Here is a 23,733-nt window from a genome sequence, read left to right as displayed (position 1 = left end):
TCAAGTATAAAGTGCATTTAAAAGATCTTCATACTCCTAAAACTGCTGAATCAAATGTAAACACGTACCTGGTCAAGGTCTCTCGGAAAATTAAACTTCTTAAGCCTGAGGCTTATTCAGCTTCAACGACAAGCCCTTGTTATTCTGCACACACATACAAAACTACTCAACACAGCGTACTTTGCTTGAGGAATCAATCTCATCCACTGACAATAAGCGTAGTCTCTTTATCCTGTTACTTTCTCAAACAAGACAGACGTTTGTCCTCAGTAATGTTGTTTACTAAACTGATGTGCTCAGAAGTGTGTTAAAAAATCAATTCGAGCAAGTCTTGTTGCTTTGGATCATAGAGACGGAGCGCTGTTTAGAAGATTGCTTTTTGATTTGTGGCTATCAGCCATGTGCTACTATGATTTCATCAAGATACGACAGATTGAAATCAGTCTATCTTGTCCTATAAACCAACTTTAATAATTCAGACGCATAGCTGTCAGCTACAGCTGGGCAATATATAAAATATTTACAGTGTATTTGCAATGATTTTGTTGCTTATAAATAGTTCAGCTTAATGTTGCAACCTTACGCTGTAATACTTTGAATGATACTAATAATGCTAAATATATATATATATATATATATATATATATATATATAATATATATAATATATATATATATATATATATATATATACAGGTCCTTCTAAAAAAATTAGCATATTTTGAATAAAAGTTAATTATTTTCCATAATGTAATGATAAAATTAAACTTTCATATATTTTAGATTCATTGCACACCAACTTGAAATATTTCAGGTCTTTTATTGTTTTAATACTGATGATTTTGGCATACAGCTCATGAAAACCCAAAATTCCTATCTCAAAAAATTAGCATATTTCATCCGACCAATAAAAGAAAAGTGTTTTTAATACAAAAAAGTCAACCTTCAAATAATTATGTTCAGTTATGCACTCAATACTTGGTCGGGAATCCTTTTGCAGAAATGACTGCTTCAATGCGGCGTGGCATGGAGGCAATCAGCCTGTGGCACTGCTGAGGTGTTATGGAGGCCCAGGATGCTTCGATAGCGGCCTTAAGCTCATCCAGAGTGTTGGGGTCTTGCGTCTCTCAACTTTCTCTTCACAATATCCCACAGATTCTCTATGGGGTTCATTCAGGTCAGGAGAGTTGGCAGGCCAATTGAGCACAGTAATACCATGGTCAGTAAACCATTTACCAGTGGTTTTGGCACTGTGAGCAGGGTGCCAGGTCGTGCTGAAAAACGAAATCTTCATCTCCATAAAGCTTTTCAGCAGATGGAAGCATGAAGTGCTCCAAAATCTCCTGATAGCTAGCTGCATTGACCCTGCCCTTGATAAAACACAGTGGACCAACACCAGCAGCTGACATGGCACCCAAGACCATCAATGACTGTGGGTACTTGACACTGGGACTTCAGGCATTTTGGCATTTTCCTTCTCCCCAGTCTTCCTCCAGACTCTGGCACCTTGATTTCCGAATGGACATGCAAAATTTGCTTTCATCCGAAAAAAAAAAAAGTACTTTGGACCACTGAGCAACAGTCCAGTGCTGCTTCTCTGTAGCCCAGGTCAGGCGCTTCTGCCGCTGTTTCTGGTTCAAAAGCACACGCCTGTGCACGGTGGGGCTCTGGATATTTCTACTCCAGACTCAGTCCACTGCTTCCGCAGGTCCCCCAAGGTCTGGAATCGGTCCTTCTCCACAATCTTCCTCAGGGTCCGGTCACCTCTTCTCGTTGTGCAGCGTTTTTTTGCCACACGTTTTTTTTCCTTCCCACAGACTTCCCACTGAAGTGCCTTGATACGGCACTCTGGGAACAGCCTATTTGTTCAGAAATTTCTTTCTGTGTCTTACCCTCTCGCTTGAGGGTGTCAATGATGGCCTTCTGGACAGCAGTCAGGTCGGCAGGTCTTACCCATGATTGCGGTTTTGAGTAATGAACCAGGCTGGGAGTTTTTAAAAGCCTCAGGAATCTTTTGCAGGTGTTTAGAGTTAATTAGTTGATTCAGATGATTAGGTTAATAGCTCGTTTAGAGAACCTTTTCATGATATGCTAATTTTTTGAGATAGGAATTTTGGGTTTTCATGAGCTGTATGGCAAAATCATCAGTATTAAAACAATAAAAGACCTGAAATAGTTATAGAAAAAAGTTAAATTTTATCATTACATTATGGAAAATAATGAACTTTTATCACAATATGCTAATTTTTTGAGAAGGACCTGTATATATATAATATAATTTGAAATATTTTGGTCAGTTATTTTTCTCAGTTTTCATCTCAATCATCATCAGTTATGTTTTTTGCCCCTACAGCCATTGAGACTCAGAGCACCAGTTCTGAGGAATTGGTCCCCAGTCCTCCATCACCTCTACCCCCTCCTCGTGTCTACAAACCTTGCTTCGTCTGCCAGGACAAGTCCTCGGGGTACCACTATGGTGTCAGTGCCTGTGAAGGCTGCAAGGTAAACATGCTATTCATCCTTTCATCACACCAAATGGAACCCATACAATAAATATTCAAGTTTTCTTACCTGCACAGTCTACTATCCTGTCCTCAGGTGTGCCCTCTAAACAAAATAAGGTTCAAACCCATTTGTGTTCAATTATTTACAGTAAGTGCTGTAATTAGGGATGTTCATTTTAACCGGTTAACTGTTAACTGACTGTCAAGAATTCTAACTGATTAATACAATCAGTTAAACAGTTTAAAAAGTATTTTATTTATTTTCAGTAATTTATCAAAATTATTTAATTATTTAAAAAGGTTTGCTGCATGGTTAAAATATGCTATGCATATAAAAAATAGTTTTTTAGAGAAAAAAACAAGTCACATATAATAAGTCGCAATTTATTATTTCATTCAGAAATAGGCCTAATGCAAAATGTTTACAAACATGATAATAAAATGTAAACATAGCTAGGCTATTTTAGTTCCCCTCACTCCACAACAAATCCTTTCAATTAACAGTATTTAGAAAAGAGCAAGAATTAAAAATAGGCCTTTCAGAAGTTATAGCAATATAAACGACAAGCCAAAACGAATTCATTTAGGCTAAAACAAAACTGAAACCAAAGCTGGGTCTCTCAATCAACACAAAATCAAATGTTCCCATATTCACAATATTTGAATGCCAAATTATTATTTATTATGTAGCCTACTTCACTCGCGTTCCAATAACCACATAAAACAAAATGTTTTGCATAACATAACATCACGGCAGTACGGTGATAACACTTAACGGCACAGATTTTACTACATGTTTAAACTGAGCAGTGTGTTTTTTTCTCCATATGTTTGACTGACTGTATTTTATTATGATAATGAACAGGCTGCATTGTCATTGTCAAGGTAGCAAAGCAAATAATCTTGTGGGTTAACGGTTAATAATTGGTTAACGAGCGTTGGCTGTTGAATTTCAGGCTAAGGTAAATGATGTTTAATGTTGTCTGCAAGTATGGTGGATTAATGCAGGTTTCATGGGTTTTTGCAGGATATCTCAATATAAACACTCATTTTCTTAAAATAGAGGCTTAAATACATGCAATGGAAGTCAAGTTTATATTCTATTTGTGATTATAACCTGCAACCATTGCAACAGTGATTAAAGTAATATCAGAGAAGCGAAGTTTTATTGCACTTGACACACCAAGAGTCCAAATTCCTCTGTCAAATCTCAGTTAACAGACAGTAGCTTTTATACCTTAGTGACAACAGATCATTTGAGTTATGAGCAAACCACAAAACAGGAGCAGCTCCTGTGCACTGAATCTAAAACCTTCAGATAACACACAGCTTATATCTGCATCTATCAAGGTGGAATCAGATTCCAGAAAAGATCAGATGCTCTCCAACAGTAGCCACATTATAATCCCCAATCAAAACACACCCTAGTACATAATGGGCTGGTTGCACTAGATTTAAAGCCTGCAGCAAATAATTACGCAAAAGGATATAATGTCACTCTCATTAACATTAATATTTAACAATAATGGAAGTGTTAAATATTCCACATACTTATGTTTCTGACACTGTGCACCATGCAACGTGTCTTTTTAATATAAGTGGGATTTTTTTTTTAAAGGGATGTGCAATTTTGTTGTTTTGACTTCTCAATAAATCAACTGAGTGCTCTAGCAGAAAAGAGTATATCGGGGCGAATTCTGTCTATATTATTATTATTATTATTATTATTATTATTATTATTATTATTATTTATAATGACTATTATTTTAAACTGTAGGTCTGTGCAGTATTCAGACATACTCTTGAATTTGGTTGGTCTTTTAACTTTTGGAGTTTTGGAGTTTTTGCCCCATAATGCATCTGATTTCTAATTCTCTGCCTGGTGATTCACACACATATAAAGCCAAGAAGAATGTAAGCCCAAAGACACAACTGATGCATGTGGCTCTCTTCAACTCATTTTCATCATTTGCCATGAGCATGCTTTGTATGATATTGGGTTGGAGATCTGATTTGAATTGGTAACACAGTGAGGGAACATATGGCTGAGCATACGTGTATGCATATGCATACAGAAAAGACACATCTCAAGCTAAGCCAAATAAAGGCGCCAGATTTGCTGCGGTCTGTTTGCTTTCACACTGTAATCCTTTTTGACATTGGCATCTTTATGACATGTGTCCTCTGTCTTTCTGTTGCTTTAAACTTGCTGTCCCTCACAAGTTTTCAGAAACTTTGAGACATTAAGAACACTTTGAATCGAGGATGAATTGCTGGCATATCTTCCTTTTCTGTTACTTGGATGTGCACTGTGTTCACAGTGCAAGTTATAAGCAAACTGTTTCAAAGCATGGCGTTTTGGCATTTTTGTGGATTGAGCACATATTACACTCTGTAACTAGTTGAAAACACTGTTTTGAGCACAACACAGCTCATTCACTTTGAAACTGCAGGTTCCATATTTAATTAAATCACAGCCGTTGCGGTTTATTAAGTGAAAGTCATGACATTTGCCAAGTATGGTAACCTATACTCAGAATTGGTGCTCTGCATTTAACCCATCCAAGTGCACACACACAGCAGTGAGAAGTGAACACACACCGTGAACACACACCCGGAGCAGTGGGCAGCTATATCCAGCGCCCGGGGAGCAACTGGGGGTTCAGTGCCTTGCTCAAGGGCACTTCAGTCATGGGTATTGAGGATGGAAGAGAGTGCTGTTCATTCACTACCTCCCACCTACAACTCCTGCCAGCACCGAGACTCGAACCTGCGACCTTCGGGTTACAAGTCCAAATCTCTAAGGCCTGGTTCACACGGGACGATTTTAAAATTGTCGGCCGATTTTCCAAACCTGAGAGACCCCACAGTGCAGCCACACGGCAAAATCAACACATCACACACAAACCGATTTGACTCCCGAGCATTCCCATGTCAGACGGGAAATCTCGCAAAATCCCTCGAGATCAAACGTGACTTCAGAGTAAACAATAATGGCGGACGAAATTTGCTGATCTGTAGACACTGGATAAGTTTAGTTCATTCATTCCTGGTTTCCACGCGCTGTTTGATCCGTGAATAACGGAGAAATGTGAATGTTTCTCTCTAGATCTCGCACAATGTTATTACTTCTGTGGCGAATTCAAATGCTTTCTTTACTGGATCTCATTAGCGCTGTGTAGTTACAGCGTCGCATGATCACGATCGGTTCGCGCTGCACTGGTCCAAACTGATAAAACAGTCCGTCAACCACACAATAAGTATCGTTACCGGACTTTCTGGTGCGCCATGCCGCCGGCTGTTTTGATTTTGTTTCCCGGTACTTCCTCACCGCCTCGTCACCTCGCTTTCTGATTGGCTACACGCCACAGTCCACAGGCTGCGTGATCGTTTGTCCTCGGGGGACACTACACACAAGAAGAAATCGGGCCAAATAAATCCAACATGTTGGATATCCCCGATTTGAGATCGGAGCGGTCCCGACGTCCTTTCGAGCAGAGGAGAGCAGTCTTAACACACCACACACGGCAGGAATATTTGATCAGATTATTTTACGATAATCGGAGCATCCTAAGATTGTCGGAAGGGGTGAATCGGGGCTAAAATCTGCCTAATTATCCTGCCGTGGGAACCAGCCTTAACCAAATCTCTAACCATTAGGCCACAGCTGCAATAAAATTGCTTTTATGACAACAAGGCCATATCACAATTGTGATTTTCACAGCCCTACTTTCAAACTACCTTAAAGTAATGATTAGCTTTAAATATACATTTTTTTCCCCATGTTTTTAGATAATTTTGTAATGCATTGACAAAAGATAATCCTATTTTTTTTCTAATCTCTTATGATAAAGGAGTGTGCTTAATTGTATTGTATGTACACTTGTAGTTGAAAAGTGTACTTGCAGAAAATATATTATATCTGAAATGAACGACCACACTTTTAAAAAGTGCTTTGCAATACTGTTAAATTAGTTTTTAAATAAAATTACACTTTAAAGTCATTATTTTTTAATAAAACTAGTATGTATTAGTATGCTGACTAACAAAGCACATGGAAAGTATGTGTTTATAATTTTAGCTGTTGTGTATCAATATTACATGTAAAGGTAATATATGTTAAATGTACTGAATTTTAACCTCATTATTACAAATGTGTATTTACAAATACATGGCATTCAGGTATCAGTGAAAATTACATCAAAATATATTTTAATAACCATAAATGCTGAGTCACAGAGGTGGTGTTGTAGTCAAACACACACAATAAAAGCTAACCATATAAACAGTCTTGATAACACTTTAGAATACTGTTCCATCATTAATTAATAACCACACAGGAAGAAATTACTAATGCACTATTAACATTCTAGTAACTACTATTAGCTAACAAGAAACTTATTAGAATTAGTAAGTAATAAAGCTTAGTTAAAAGTGGTAGTTCTCTAATAGCTAATCAGTAACTACTTTTTTTTTCGATATCTTCCAGAGAACTACTAAGAAATACTGCTGTACACGTTCATAATTAATATGAATAATGCATAGTTTATAATTAATTCTAAAGTGAGGGTCATGGTAACCCACTAGTAGTGACTCAGGTATTACCAAATCCTTCAGAAGCGATTACTATTTGGATCGGTACTCTAAAGTGAAAAGCATGATAACTCCCTAATATTGACTGAAGTCAAAATAACAACTTTCAAAATGGAGTTTATCGAGTTTTGTTTACTAAAAGTTTTTTTTTTTTTTTTTTTTTTTTTTTTTGTCAGCTGAACAATTGTCATGTTCTTAAACAACAGTACAATTCCCTGAAAACACAGTACTTCTATCTCTCACAGCCTCATTTTCATTTCTGTAAAAAATTAAATATGGCACTACTCTGACAAAGATCTATTGTACATTTGAAATTACGTATTATGATGTACTTAAGTCCCACTTAAAAATCATTAAGTCCAGCTAACTGCATATTGAATTTAAACTATAATATATTTTAATTTAATTTCAAATAACATGTGTTATGGTTGTGTCTAAGGCAGGCAGACGAAGGCAAATGGTTGAAAAACCAATAATGTGTTTTAATTCAAGAAACACACAACTCAACTTAAAGTAGAACGGACCCTGACTAAGGGTAAACTGAGAGTATTTGTAGGGGAGCAAACAAAATAACTAATGAGTTAATCAAACACAGGTGAACTGAATGATAATTAGGAGTAAAGCTAGGTCACAGGGAAACAAGTGAACTGGAGACTAGGGCTGCACGATATGAGGAAAAGCTGCGATGTGCAATAACATTGTTTAATATTGCGATGACGATATGACTTGCGATAAATATTCAAATGTGGATGTTAGCTATACTGTTCCCATGTCTTAGTGCTTTAATAGGTTCTTTGCGAACATAGAACCTAAACATTGAATAGCATATTCCCATTGAATAAAGAAATCAAATAGATAATTTTTGACATGCTTTTATTGAACAAATTGCACATAAATGAGGCATTATAACTATAAGAAATTAACTTTCAATTTATTTTCTTGTAAACTCAACAAAAAGCATCTCTCTTTGAATAAAACAAATGTGGGGAAAATAACTATTATAATTAAATAAATAAATAGAAATAAAAATGACCATTTAAAATAACTGTAATGGCTCTCACTACTACAATCCTTAAGGGCTCATAAAACCAGCAAAAAAAAAATATCTGCCCCTTAGGAAAAGTTACTGCCTTGGTTATCTCTTTAGGGTAAGTTCTTGGCCATGAAAACCAGCATGTTAACTTTGCTAGTATTCAAACATGTACGCAGACATGTTACCACATTCCCTGAAGTGCTGAAGAGCCTCTCTGAGGGAGAACTAGTCGCAGGTATACAAAGATACTTCCGAGCAAGTTTGGTCAGCTTAGGGTAGGTGACCTGGTGGAGTTTCCACCAGGCCAAAGGGTCTGCTTCACTGTGAGATGGGGAGAACAAGTAGCTGTTAAGTTCAGCTTCAACAGCTTGCTCCAGATGCATGAAAGATTGGAGTGGGGCTTGGATTTGTTTTGAGCAAACTGCCCAATGATCGCTTTGTCTTTTTTTCGCTGGGTGGCTCCATGGTCTGGACCTCTGTGTTCTCAGAAGGTGTCCCTTCCTTCTGTACTGAGTCTTTCATTTCTGACATGATCCTGCTCTTGATGTCCTCAACTTTTTCACTGCTAATGTAGGTGACCTTGAACCTGGGGTCCATGAAGGATGCGATATCCAGAAGTTCTTGTGTTCCTGGGTCATCATACTTTGTATTCATGTAATCCAGGATTTTCACTTTAATGGACTTGGTTAAATCTGTGTCATCTTCCTTTTCTACAAGAACCGATGTCTTTAAAAGATGAAGGATGGGTTTCACATATGAAACACTGACATAGATTTCCCCGGAAAGAGGATCAGTAAATTCCTGCAAAGGGAGTAATGCCAGGTTTACAGACTCTAGTACATCCAGGTCCTGCCAGGAGGGAACCAGATGCTGTGTTTTCGGTGATAGGACATCAGAAATGGCCCGCCGCTGCTCCAAGACCCTCTCAGTCATCTTTTGCCTTGAGCCCCACCAAGTTGGACATTCTGTGATGAGTGAGTGCTCAGGGAGGTTGTGCTCCTGTTGTGCTTTTTTCAGTGCCGTCTTCTGCTTCCAGCTGTGGGAAAAATGTCCCACCAATTTTTTGCACAGCCCAACAGCACGGTCAATGCGGCTGTCATCCTTAACAGCATTTCCTGGAAAGAAGATAAGAAATAAATTGTTACAAACTATTCAAACTACCAGTAATCATTGTAGCCAATTATTTAATTATTATTGAATTATTTATAATTAATAATAATTTAACTAAATTTAATTAAATTTAATAATAATATAATTATTTAATTATTGAAATAAAGTAATATTTCAGAGGCTGCATAATTAACTACAATTCTTACACAGTGATAATCCAGTACTATAGGCTCTAGCCCTGTTAGATAAATGCTGACCACGCTGTGGGGAAATACAACTTAAATTAATATTCTTAACTTTACAAGTGCTCAGTGTTTTCTATTGTTTATTTCAACTTAATAATATTCAGACAGTTGGCTACATGACATCACATGCTTTTCCCCGCCGAGAACTCAATCTTTGTCAACACAGTGCAACTGACAAAAATTAAATTACGTAATAAACCAGGGCAGACATAATCATCTTATGACTAATATGGTCTGTTGTTCAGGTAATAAAATAATACTTGCAATAGCCTACAATAGTACCATTTATTACATGGCTTGGTTGAATTCTAATGCAGAATAAGGTCTGTTATTTCTTGATAACAGCCGCTGCTAAGTATAACACAGGGTTGCCATGAAAAACAGAGCATACTATTTTCTTTAGCGGAAGCAATACAATCGTTTTTTTTAAATCAATATACTCCTTTTTAAATCAATATTTTGTGTCAAATTATTTATTTGGAAGGTAGCCAGGTAATAAGCGGGATAATGTAGAGCGAGGCAGTTGTTATAGCGAAATACAACCCCGACAGGCTGATTAGGACCCCGAAGCAAAGCGTCTGTAGACATCACGTTTTCAGTTCAAAGTCTTGATCCAGAAAGTGCACAGTGAGGCTGATGTAGGGCTCTGTCATTCGACTAGACCAAAGATCTGTGGTACAAGCGTAGTGTTCAACTTGACTCAGTTCCGATTCCATGGTCTCCCTGCATGGGTCATACATTTTTTGGAATGGCGACTTGCGAAAAATAAGTCTGTGATGGAATCACACAAGGCTCACACAAAACCGTCTTTAGTCACTATGTTTATAGGCATCATGTCCTTAGTCAAATAACGAGTTATGGCCGCTGTGATTTCTCTGTGGCGTTTGGATGTTGTGTCATAAGGAGTCACACTCACAAAACTCTGAGAAATTGACTGTTGTTGTAGTGATGGCAAAGTTTTTAGATTTGCTACTTGGTGATTTTGGTTTTGTTGTTTGGCTAGTTTTGAATTGTTCGTGTAGGTCTTTATGATTGTATTGCAGGTGGTGATGGAGGATGGTCGTGTTTGGTTCGTGCATATAGCTGAAGTGCTGTTCTTTTTCACCACAAGGTCTTCGTCAGCCACCACATTTTCCTCACTCTTCTCTCCTTCCTCCGCCATCGTATTTGCTAACGGCACAGCGTTGCAACTAAATTGTCACCTCACAAATCAATCTGTGCGTAGCTGACACTTCCTGGGGCTTCACCTGATTGACCAAATAGCATGAACGCGCCAACCATGTCTTCAGGGCTAAACGTGATAGGTCAAACGTTTATTACATGCGCTTGGCGCATGTAATAAACTGTTTTCCCTTATTCATCGTGTCAGGCTGACTGTTGCGATGTGTTCATCGCGCAAGTTCATATCGCGATGAGGATGAAAATTCGATGTATCATTCAGCCGTACTGGAAACGCAAAGAAAACAGAACAAAAAACTAAACATAACCCTAACATAATTACCCCCTCCCGTCCTGCACCGTAACAGTACCATCGGGGAGGGAGGGAGGGGGGGAGGGCTACAATAGTACCATTTATTACATGGCTTGGTTGAATTCTAATGCAGAATAAGGTCTGTTATTTCTTGATAAAGATTGCCATGGTGTATCAGGAGACTCAGGAGGCCACGGCGGATCAGGGGACAACAGTAAGCCATGGCGGATCCTCCGTGGCCATGTCTGGCTCGGCCACAGGAATATAAAACTCCCCAAAGTCTTATTTGAGGAAATCTAGGAATCCTGGGGTTTGCTAAGGAGGAGCGGGCTCTGGTGGGCGCACAGGAGGATCGGGCTCTGGTGGGCGCAAAGGAGGAGCGGAGCTGGCTAACACCGGGTGCTCAGGGGACGAAGGAGGGCTGGACGGGACCAGCGGAGGTGAAGGAGACTCAGGAGATGACGGAGACTCAGGAAAGTGTCCTAGAGTGGATTCTGGGGTGAGTATGGGTGCCGAGAACCATCCTGGGGGTAGCGCCATGTCCATTATCACAGAGAAACATGCTGCAACTCTACAGATCTTCTTTATGCACCAAGAGCTTGTAACACTCCAAAGAGAAAGGAAAAATTGAAATTGCATCATATGACCCCTTTAAGTTTTCCCTGCGCTGCTCTTTCTATTAGCACAAGCTGATAAATGGTCCTTATATTGTGGCTGCTTTATGAGTGTTTGCCATTTCATGTTTCTCATATGCAACAGAAATTACATCAAAGAGAGTTGAGCAAATCTGATGTTGCACCAATGCGACCAAACAGCATAGTGGCTTAGTATTCAAACTGGAATAGACCTGAGGTGAGATATCCATATCTTAGAGATACAGAGAACAGAACAGAACAGAACAGAACAGAACAGAACAGAACAGAACTCCTCCATTAGCATCTGACACTGGAAATCAGATTCATTTGATTGACCCTGTAATCCTATTTGTTTTTTTGTTTGTTTGTTTTTTGGATGAAAAGGTTTGTATTTTGGACATGAGGTGCACCAAGTTGTGCTCTGATCTATTCAGATGAGGCACTTCTTTTAATTTACTGTCCACAGCCTTTGTGGAACAAACACTTCAGCATACTTTTTAAAAATTACTTATATGGAAGTGACATACTTTAAAAGTATATACATAAGTGCAAGCTGAATGTATACTTCTAGGGGCACTTAATTGCATTAATTATGATTAAATGAAAATGTGTTAAGCTTAAGAGTGTTTTTGACCCACTTAAGACTTAAAAACCTCTCTGTGCAACCTCTCACAATTATGATATGGCTCTGTTGTCATAAAAGTAATGATTAATAAATAAATATAGTACCTGTTTCATAGTGAATCAGCTGTGCTTACACACTGCTTCAAATTATAATCAAGTGCTTTGCATTTGCTTTACTTAGTCAAATCACATCAAAATAAGTGTATTTAAATCATGACAAAAAATTATTAAAAAATAATGATTTAAAATGTACAATCGCTAATAGAAATGTGTCCAAGGGAACCATATAGAAACATGGTCATCTAAGTGTACTCTTTTTTAAATAGGTATATAAAATACAATTAAGTGCTCTTTTTCACAAAGCCAAGCTTGATAACCTTGAGAGAAGTGCTACAAGTGAATCTATAATCTAAACAAAAAGCAGTATACTTTTACGGATTTTATTTTTATTTTATCAAACTTAAGTAAACTTTGAGTTTATTTTAAAAAAAAAAAAAAATTAAATGTGTATACTTATGACATACTTGCATACATTTATTTTTTGCTATAAACTTTGAGAGAAAAACAGCATAATAAGCTGAATGATTTCTGTCATGCTGATGAAGAAAGAAATAACATGTAGGTTGAAAGATTGGAATTGAAAGTGTAGCAACTTCCTAGATTCCTAGACGCTTTCTTCTTCACACAGTTCTGAATCCAGCTCAGGTAATTTCCCTTTGATTCCTATTTCCTATCCAATTAAAGGGAAAACAGGCAAAAAAAATAGGCCAGTGTCACAAAGTCACAATTATATTCGCAATAAACTATTTTGAAATCATTACACGGTTGTCTGGAATACCTGATTCTGACTGGTCAATTGTAGCTTACCCACTCATCCGGGTAACTGAAACTATAGCGCTACTTTCATGCCCCTTGCCTCACATGCCCACTTCTTCTTGTTTCTTACAGATACAACTGGTGCCATCTTGCATTTAAATTTTCTATTATATGTAAAATAATATCTGAGGATTACAGTATTTATGCTACTTTTTGTATACAATTGTTTTGTACATTGTTGGATTATTTGGATTATTTTGTTCTTAGTGGTTTATTTAAGAAAATATTCAGGTAAGATTTTAAAACAGCTGTGTAATAATTAGTAGTATGACTTTACATTATCCTTTGAACTTGTTTGTCAGACTACTAAAGTGAATAAGCTTTAAATATTATATAGGTCATGCCCTGTAGTTTTACGTGCTAGTTATTTGTTAGTAATGATAATGATTGTGTGGTTGACTGATCAGCTGACATAAGATTCACAGAGTTTGTGTGCTCACGTTAGTGCATGTGAGACCAGACATTTGGCACGGTTTCAGATCCATATCTCTCTTTGGTAAGTGCCAAGCCTTGCACACGCATACTACTCAGGCTTTCCCACCGATCCACTTCAGTTTCATCAAACTTTAATGCCATGTCATCCTGCCGTACGGACCCAGTATAAAGTGGTTTCATGTTACGCCATTGCTCCCTGAACTTCATCAGTAAATGGCTTTTTTTAAATGTCCAAAGATTTAGGTTCTGTCTGCTGTGTAATTCGGTCTGATGGGGCTGTTTGTGAACGTTTCTTGCAGTGAGGGACACTGGAAGTCTTTTGGGTCTGTCACTGATATGTACTGCCTAGGATGTGAGGCTTAGACCCCTCTACAACTGCCATTTAATCAGACTAATGCTTATTTATGGAAATACAGGAAAATGTTACTACTCAGAAGTTACTCTTTTATAGCTATAGAGTTCTCAGTTAAGGTTAAATGTTGACAAGTAAAATGAGACAATTATCGTATGCTAATAGACTAGCACATAAAGCTGCCACAGTGCATTACCATTTTTTTAAGAACTGTGAGGGGTGTAGAATTACTCAAGCCATCTGTGGTGTTCATTGAGCTCATTGGACCGCTCCTTAGAGGCCTAAAGAGCAAGAGCACAATCCAATTCTTACTCTTTTATCTTTTGTGGTTTTATGTTCTTGGAGGGGCAAAGACAAAAATGCTTCATTTCCTCAAGACTTGTCTTGTTAACTGTGACAGGGCCTGACCATGACATCCCTTTCTTACATGTTCAACAGAAATAGAGATATCCCAAAAACTCCACCACTCTAGTACTGCTACTCACAATGAAGGATCATGAGTTCTATCTCTCTCTAGCATCTCTGTCTGAAACTAAAGGCCCAGGTGTTCTTCAAGCAAAATTGAAGAACAGACTGGTGTGGTTATTTTGTACTAAATTTGGCCAAAAACAAAGTTTGTTTGGAATTCTTTTCTGTAGTTCAAAACAGCTCATTAAAGCAAACATTCTGGTAAACTTCATTCCTGCTTGTAAATACCTTCAAACTACAATGGGTCTGTGATAATAGCATGCAGCACTTATTTAAATATTTTTCCAAACAGTGCTTCCAGCATTGTGGGCAGCCTCAAAATGTTCATAAAGTGGTATACCATTGCTTCTTTCAACTCCTGAGTAAAGAAGGAAAAGGAAAAGACACTTTGCAGTAATTATATCGGGGACTTTAAAGAGTCATAGCAGGCCTTCTTTCTGCAACTTATTCCCATTTTTAGAGGTGTTACCAAAGTCCCTTGCCCAAAGGCAAGTCATTTCACTCGGGCGGCCATCTTTGAAACGCCTCTCGGGCATGCAAATGCAGCTCATATCTCTTTGAATGGGGAAACATCAAATTCTCCAAAACTGTTCGCCTAGCTTACGATTAAATTTCATATTTGAAATCGCCAGTGAAATCTGACAACAACTGTCTCATAAATGTTGTTTCTTGTGTTCCAATAGTGTAAAAAAAAAAAAAGACTAGACCAGAATGCTGACTGTTTCTATATGCTGACTTCTAACAGCAGCTGCAGGGACACAATGACTTTGCCGATTAGCAATTGGCTCTTTTACTCAGAAGGTGGGGCTTCCTTTGATAGGGTGGCAATATTAAGCTTGCATTTTTCCCCATTGAAAACTAAACAAGTGACACGTCTTGGGTATTCTGTAGTCTTTAGTGTTACTTAGGGTTAGGGATTTAAACAAACTCCCTAATTTTGTGAATGATGAGTGATAAAGATGGCAAAGAAATCACAGAGATTTATACTGACTTTAATAAGAGTAGTGCCATGTTTATTTTTGACAGAAAATAAATGGGGGATAGAAATACAGTATTTTCAATAAATGTTACTTCATTAAACAGTTTTTGAAAATGACGTGATTCAGACCCTTTAATACAGTGCATGCTGTTTGAAAAGTCTTTCCCTTACAGCCTTATTTTGATTTGAGTAAAATTCAGTATAGAATTCACGTTAGGGTTGTGACGGTGAGAAAATTTTCCCACCGGTTAATCGACGTGTGACAACAACGATAATACCAGTATCACCCTGGAGGCGGGGGCGTTCCCTCTTTTCCTCACTTTCCTTCGCTTTTAAATATCTTGTAAAAGCAGCATGCACTTTTTTTTTACTTTCACTTTCAAATAGCATCAGTTTTCAGCGTAAAGTAATTGTTCGTTAGACCACGGTTTACCAACCGTGACATTACCTTGCTTTCCTTCGCATTTAAATAGCTTAAAAGCTCCATGCGCATTTTACTTTCATTTAACAATTACACAAAGTTTTAAATAAAGTGAAAAATCAGAAAACACTGGTGAACCAATTAAATAAGATAAAACGGCAAAACACAACAGGTTTTTTCAAAATCCAAAATATTGCCAAACAGGCGCTTTTGCATTTTGTTTTGAAACTAAATCATCTGCCATGGTCTTGTTTGTCTCACCTCACTCTTCTTGTTAGTCTGCTATGGTCTTTTTCCTCACTGGATAAATAAAATCTGATCTGTGATGCAACTGTCCATCAGCACGCTGCATTGAGCAGCCGCGTTCAGTTTTTAATTGTAGTGTCTGTTCTTTTACTGAACTAAAAGATTTTTATTACTCCTGGGCCGAGGAGGGGTGGCTGCCCCCCGAGAGTAAGCGAAGGATTTCGGCGCCATTCGCCAGGAGGCCGGAGCCTGTTGCAGTCTGCCATGATTGGGGAGGAGCAAGGAACGGGGGGCTCTCTGTCGGCTGCCCTCAACAGGAGGAGCCATCGCTGTCCGCCAAGGGGTGGAGGAGTGTTGGGCCATCCACCAAAGATGTCCAGTACCATCAGATGGCACCACGAGTGAGAGCCTCTCAGCTGGTTGAGGACCAAGTGGCAGTGTGTCCAGGAACCCGACCGAGATTTGTTTTTTCTCCTCTCTCCCCTCTCTCATCTCTGTCTGATGGAGTGAAGGATGATGAGCAACACATGCGCCACTCACTGGTCTTGAGTCCCATGGATGAGCTTTGGAAAGATAAATGGAGGAGTGACTAGAGTGCAAGACAAGAGAGGACCATGCCCTGGTTTTTTTTTTATGTTGTTTTGGTTCTGTTTTTGCGCAGTAGTCATCCCTGAGGGCCCTGTCGTGCTATTTTCAGTTTTGTGTTGTTCATTTATTTATTAAAGTTTTGTTTAAATGTTCGCCGGTTCCCACCTCCTCCTTCCTGATCTACAAACTTTGTTACACCTCCCAATAATGCCCTAGCAGCCTTGAAACGCCGTAGGAGGCTGTTTAGTAATGTACTTAACCACCCATCACCCTAGCAACATGCCTTAGTCAAACAACTGCATCTGAATATCACAGAGACTTGGAAGTAGGCTTTTTTGGGGGTAGGAAGCTTCTAAGGGCCCAGAGAGAGGCTGAGGCCCAGAAGGGGGAATAGAGTAGCAAGGGGGCCTCACCAAACCTTCTGTGCCTAAATATTTTATCAAAAAGACATAGGAATGATTTTCCCCCAGGTGTTTCATCCCTGTATTTTGAATTACACATTGTATTGTGTTATGTTGTGTTGTGTTTAAGGATTAAAGAAAAGGTCTGTGAACTTAACAGAAAATGTCCTGACAGAAAATTACCAATACTAGGACCTTTTCAGTTTCTACTACTGATTTTATTTTTCTTACACTGTAGTAACACACAAACAAACCTCTCTTAGCAATGCCCTGGCAATGAATCAAAACAGCATAGAATTTTGATCTTAGTTTCAAATGGGCAAGCACTACTCATATTTTCATTTTCTTTTGAACATATATATGTTCAAACGTTAATGTTTCCATATCTCTACTTCTGTTATTTTTTTCTCAGTGTTATTTTTTTCTCTTTCTCTTTCTGGTCTCCTGTGTCCTCTCTATTTTCGTTACCCGTGATAAGATGTCTGTGCGATTAGGAGTGCAATGTGATCCTGTCCTGGGCCCATACTGAATGTTCAGACAACACAAAATGCCAGAGCAAGCGGGACGGAATGGAGAAGAGAAGTGGGGTGGGGTGGGAGTTAAATAATTGATAAGCGACACTTTTCGTTTTTTAATCTGTAAATGAGAAGCCCAGACACACTATCTGTACCCCATTAAGATAACAAGATGGAAGATAATGATCCTAGTCAAGACACAGTTTACACTGACAGAGCTCCTCAGGTATACCATTCAGTTTTTTGTGAGCCGCTTTTGTTAAGGATGGATAAACCATGTGAAGTGAACCAGCACTTATCTCCCATATCACTACAGAGAGTTAACTTCATTCCTGCTTGTAAATACCTTCAAACTACAATGGGTCTGTGATAATAGCATGCAGCACTTATTTAAATATTTTTTCAAAACAGTGCTTCCAGCATTGTGGGCAGCCTCAAAATGTTCATAAAGTGGTATAACATTGCTTCTTTCAACTCCTGAGTAAAGAAGGAAAAGGAAAAAGACACTTTGCAGTAATTATATCGGGGACTTTAAAGAGTCATAGCAGGCCTTCTTTCTGCAACTTATTCCCATTTTTAGAGGTGTTACCAAAGTCCCTTGCCCAAAGGCAAGTCATTTCACTCGGCGGCCATCTTTGAAACGCCTCTCGGGCATGCAAATGCAGCTCATATCTCTTTGAATGGGGAAACATCAAATTCTCCAAAACTGTTCGCCTAGCTTACGATTAAATTTCATATTTGAAATCGCCAGTGAAATCTGACAACAACTGTCTCATAAATGTTGTTTCTTGTGTTCCAATAGTGTAAAAAAAAAAAAAAGACTAGACCAGAATGCTGACTGTTTCTATATGCTGACTTCTAACAGCAGCTGCAGGGACACAATGACTTTGCCGATTAGCAATTGGCTCTTTTACTCAGAAGGTGGGGCTTCCTTTGATAGGGGGTGGCAATATTAAGCTTGCATTTTTCCCCATTGAAAACTAAACAAGTGACACGTCTTGGGTATTCTGTAGTCTTTAGTGTTACTTAGGGTTAGGGATTTAAACAAACTCCCTAATTTTGTGAATGATGAGTGATAAAGATGGCAAAGAAATCACAGAGATTTATACTGACTTTAATAAGAGTAGTGCCATGTTTATTTTTGACAGAAAATAAATGGGGGATAGAAATACAGTATTTTCAATAAATGTTACTTCATTAAACAGTTTTGAAAATGACGTGATTCAGACCCTTTATACAGTGCATGCTGTTTGAAAAGTCTTTCCCTTACAGCCTTATTTTGATTTGAGTAAAATTCAGTATAGAATTCACGTTAGGGTTGTGACGGTGAGAAAATTTTCCCACCGGTTAATCGACGTGTGACAACAACGATAATACCAGTATCACCCTGGAGGCGGGGGCGTTCCCTCTTTTCCTCACTTTCCTTCGCTTTTAAATATCTTGTAAAAGCAGCATGCACTTTTTTTTTACTTTCACTTTCAAATAGCATCAATTCAGCGTAAAGTAATTGTTCGTTTATAGTGCATTTGAATTTTCCCTCTTTACCTTGCTTTCCTTCGCATTTAAATAGCTTAAAAGCTCCATGCGCATTTTACTTTCATTTAACAATTACACAAAGTTTAAATAAAGTGAAAATCAGAAAACACTGGTGAACCAATTAAATAAGATAAACGGCAAAACACAACAGGTTTTTCAAAATCCAAAATATTGCCAAACAGGCGCTTTTGCATTTTGTTTTGAAACTAAATCATCTGCCATCGTCTTGTTTGTCTCACCTCACTCTTCTTGTCAGTCCACTCGACTCACTCTCCTCACTGGATAAATAAAATCTGATCTGTGATGCAACTGTCCATCAGCACGCTGCATTGAGCAGCCGCGTTCAGTTTTTAATTGTAGTGTCTGTTCTTTTACTGAACTAAAAGATTTTTATTACTCCTGGGCCGAGGAGGGGTGGCTGCCCCCCGAGAGTAAGCGAAGGATTCGGCGCCATTCGCCAGGAGGCCGGAGCCTGTTGCAGTCTGCCATGATTGGGGAGGAGCAAGGAACGGGGGGCTCTCTGTCGGCTGCCCTCAACAGTAGGAGGAGTCGTTTTCGGCAAGGGGTGGAGGAGTGTTGGGGTGTTGGGCAATGATGTCCAGTACCATCAGATGGCACCACGAGTGAGAGCCTCTCAGCTGGTTGAGTGGCAGTGTGTCCAGGAACCCGACCGAGATTTGTTTTTTCTCCTCTCTCCCCTCTCTCATCTCTGTCTGATGGAGTGAAGGATGATGAGCAACACATGCGCCACTCACTGGTCTTGAGTCCCATGGATGAGCTTTGGAAAGATAAATGGAGGAGTGACTAGAGTGCAAGACAAGAGAGGACCATGCCTGGATTTTTTATGTTGTTTTGGTTCTGTTTTTGCGCAGTAGTCATCCCTGAGGGCCTGTCGTGCTATTTTCAGTTTTGTGTTGTTCATTTATTTATTAAAGTTTTGTTTAAATGTTCGCCGGTTCCCACCTCCTCCTTCCTGATCTACAAACTTTGTTACACCTCCCAATAATGCCCTAGCAGCCTTGAACGCCGTAGGAGGCTGTTTAGTAATGTACTTAACCACCCATCACCCTAGCAACATGCCTTAGTCAAACAACTGCATCTGAATATCACAGAGACTTGGAAGTAGGCTTTTTTGGGGGTAGGAAGCTTCTAAGGGCCCAGAGAGAGGCTGAGGCCCAGAAGGGGGAATAGAGTAGCAAGGGGGCCTCACCAAACCTTCTGTGCCTAAATATTTTATCAAAAAGACATAGGAATGATTTTCCCCCCAGGTGTTTCATCCCTGTATTTTGAATTACACATTGTATTGTGTTATGTTGTGTTGTGTTTAAGGATTAAAGAAAAGGTCTGTGAACTTAACAGAAAATGTCCTGACAGAAAATTACCAATACTAGGACCTTTTCAGTTTTCTACTGATTTTATTTTTCTTACACTGTAGTAACACACAAACAAACCTCTCTTAGCAATGCCCTGGCAATGAATCAAAACAGCAGAGAATTTTGATCTTAGTTTCAAATGGGCAAGCACTACTCATATTTTCATTTTCTTTTGAACATATATATGTTCAAACGTTAATGTTTCCATATCTCTACTTCTGTTATTTTTTTCTCAGTGTTATTTTTTTTCTCTTTCTCTTTCTGGTCTCCTGTGTCCTCTCTATTTTCGTTACCCCGTGATAAGATGTCTGTGCGATTAGGAGTGCAATGTGATCCTGTCCTGGGCCCATACTGAATGTTCAGACAACACAAAATGCCAGAGCAAGCGGGACGGAATGGAGAAGAGAAGTGGGGTGGGGTGGGAGTTAAATAATTGATAAGCGACACTTTTCGTTTTTTAATCTGTAAATGAGAAGCCCAGACACATTATCTGTACCCCATTAAGATAACAAGATGGAAGATAATGATCCTAGTCAAGACACAGTTTACACTGACAGAGCTCCTCAGGTATACCATTCAGTTTTTGTTAGCCGCTTTTGTTAAGGATGGATAAACCATGTGAAGTGAACCAGCACTTATCTCCATATCACTACAGAGAGTTGGACAGTCATCAAAGATCCTCTCACACACAGACAGATCTGGCATTATCTTGTCCTTTAATCTTTGCCGTTTACATGCCACCTGTTGTAAATCATCTGAGAACAGAAAAGTCTACAGAAGGAACCTCAGCCAGGTGAGTAGAAGTACCAAAGTATCAAAGAAGCAGTACACGGTTCAACATAATCTGACATCTTCTCTACAACAGGGGGATCCCTGTAGCCTTGAGGGATTGTAGTAATATTTTTTCACAGTTTTGTTTTTTTTCATCCAATTCAGTTTGGACTTCAGAAATGAGTAAAATATTTTTTGCCATGGGTGGCAAAGATTTAGTATCACGGCTAAAAAGTGCTGGCATAGAATAAAAGATTTGTTCCAGGATTTTAAGGATCAATATTGAGATATTTCAAATGATCTTGATTTATCAGGAAAAAAAGCAAAAAATAAAAAATAAAATAAATAAAAATCTTTGTTACTATTGTAACTTCCATTCCATGATGGATGGAGTGAGATGTTGTGTCAATGTAGTGACACTAGATTGCCTTTAGGAGCCCCAAACACCACTGAAGATTCAGAAAATGCCAATGAGAATTAGTGAGTGGAATTTGCCTGCCACTCTCCCAGACATATAGGTATAAAAGGAGGCAGCTTGCGACATTCATTCAGGTTTGTGGTGAGGAGCCATTTCGGTGGGTAGATCGGAGTTGTTGAAGGAGGGACACGCTGTTTCTTTACCCCTATTAGGGAAAGCAGGACACAATAGTAACCAAAGACTTTACCTATCTGTCAATCACTCAACATTCTGTTGATGGAGTGACACTAGGGGTCTCTATACTAACCACCATAACCAGCTGAACTGTTATGAGGTTTGGCAATGCAGATGCAGGCAGGCCGATGCGTGTCCAATAACAAATGCACAGCACCCGTGTCATAACCCCTCACAACACACAAAGTAATTTGGCATAGTCCCACCACTACAAAGGAGCTGTAAAAAAACATACTTACAAAAGGTCCTTCCAGCCGTTTCTGCCCCTTTTTTTCAGACTTTTGCGCTGGGGAAAGGTTTCTGTTTTCCTATCCAGAAAAAAGAACAATGTGGAGACCACATTCTGCCCGAAAGGAGATTAACCTGTGGAAAATACATCACATGGATTTACCAAGCAGGAAGTACCACATGTGGAAAGAAGTCTCTGTGGTGGGTTCTGCCTGAGATGGGGGAAGCACTGCAGCCACAGTTACTAATGGTAGAGTGAGGCCCTGCCCAGGGGAAGACAAGACAGTTTACCTACACAGAAACCAAACAGTCGGAATTACATCATATGGGATTACTGTTAGGGTATAAGCACATACAGTATGAAACAATTAATCTATGTACAAAGGCTCACCTGAAAAGGGCAATTACATATGTAGTGGGCTGGTAGCAAAATTCCTCTGCCAAATTGGCTACTGATGAGTGCTGGATACAATACACTATCTGTATTGTATAAAGCACTATATAAATAAAGGTGACTTGACTTGGAGAATAGGAAGGTGTCCAGGGGTTCCCCAGACATGGAGAACTCACATGGATGAAAGAGTATACATTAATCATTTTATAGAGGGTTAAGGTGCTGAATGCAAGTGAAACTCCCATCCAGTTGCCGAAAATTACCTATTTCAGTCATGACAACTCTCGGAAAGGATTGGCTAAATGCACAGATCATAAAATAAAAGGAAACATGCTTCTGCTGCTAGAGAGAGAGGAAGACCCCAACAAAGCAGGCTCTGAGCTGCTTAACATATACCCCCCCAACCCTGCAGATCTAGCCGCCATGACTGGTGTGCTGCTGCTGCAGCCCCGAGAGCCATGAACTTAAGTTTACTGGCTATGTGGGCTTGCCATGCTTGCTCTGCTAGGCAAGAAAATGTGATTTAAGATAATTGGCTATAGATGCTATAGCAGAATTAAATATGGAGATAAAAGTTATGCCCGATTCATGTTTATTATTTCCAGCACCACCTGGTAAGCATTCAGTGTTGCTTATAATACATTTAAGAACTCATTAACTTTTGGCCTTTGACAATATCTTTACAAGTAGGTCTGAAATAGCATTCGTAAGCAGCTGACGACCAACGGCTCATTTCTTTAAGAGTGGTCGATACTTTAGGTGCTGCTGTAGTTGCTGCACCGATTCTGATTGAGTGCAGAGTGTACACTTCTGGATCAAGGCTACAGAGCCGACAGAGCTGCTTGAATTTAGAGGCAAACCAGGAGCTTGTCAAGGGGTTACCATCCTCCGTAAGGAACAATGGATCGTCAGGTAGGGGGTGATGCTGGGTTTTCAGGTACAAGGGGAGGAGAGGACAAAAGACAGAATTAATACTTGATGTAATAATAAGTAGACCTTTATCAGATTTAACAGTCTTGGAGTGCTTAAGCATAAGGTTAAATTGGTGGCTATCAAGAAAAATGTCAGAAATGGTGAGATCGTGATTAGGATTGAAGCAAAGTGACTTGCAAGTAAATTCCCCACACCTCAAGAAACCCTAGAAAGCTCTGAGCAGGACTGCATCTAGAAGGACGTCTGAATAAGTCCCGAAGACCCCGAGTCTGAGACGTTTCAATAATTTATTTAACAATGGAAGGGTTTGAGGTAAACGTTTATCTTTCTACCCTGGATGAGCCTTCGAGA

The 23,733-nt window shown here is 39.1% G+C and overlaps 1 pseudogene; it reads left to right on the top strand.

Moving 5' to 3' along the window:
- LOC122148708 overlaps positions 1 to 23,733 on the top strand; it is a 254,877-nt pseudogene that overhangs the window by 182,993 nt on the left and 48,151 nt on the right.

The sequence above is a fragment of the Cyprinus carpio genome, chromosome A19, assembly GCF_018340385.1.
Source record: "Cyprinus carpio isolate SPL01 chromosome A19, ASM1834038v1, whole genome shotgun sequence".
Classification (NCBI taxonomy): domain Eukaryota; kingdom Metazoa; phylum Chordata; class Actinopteri; order Cypriniformes; family Cyprinidae; genus Cyprinus; species Cyprinus carpio.
This window is presented reverse-complemented; position numbering and strand designations above follow the sequence as displayed.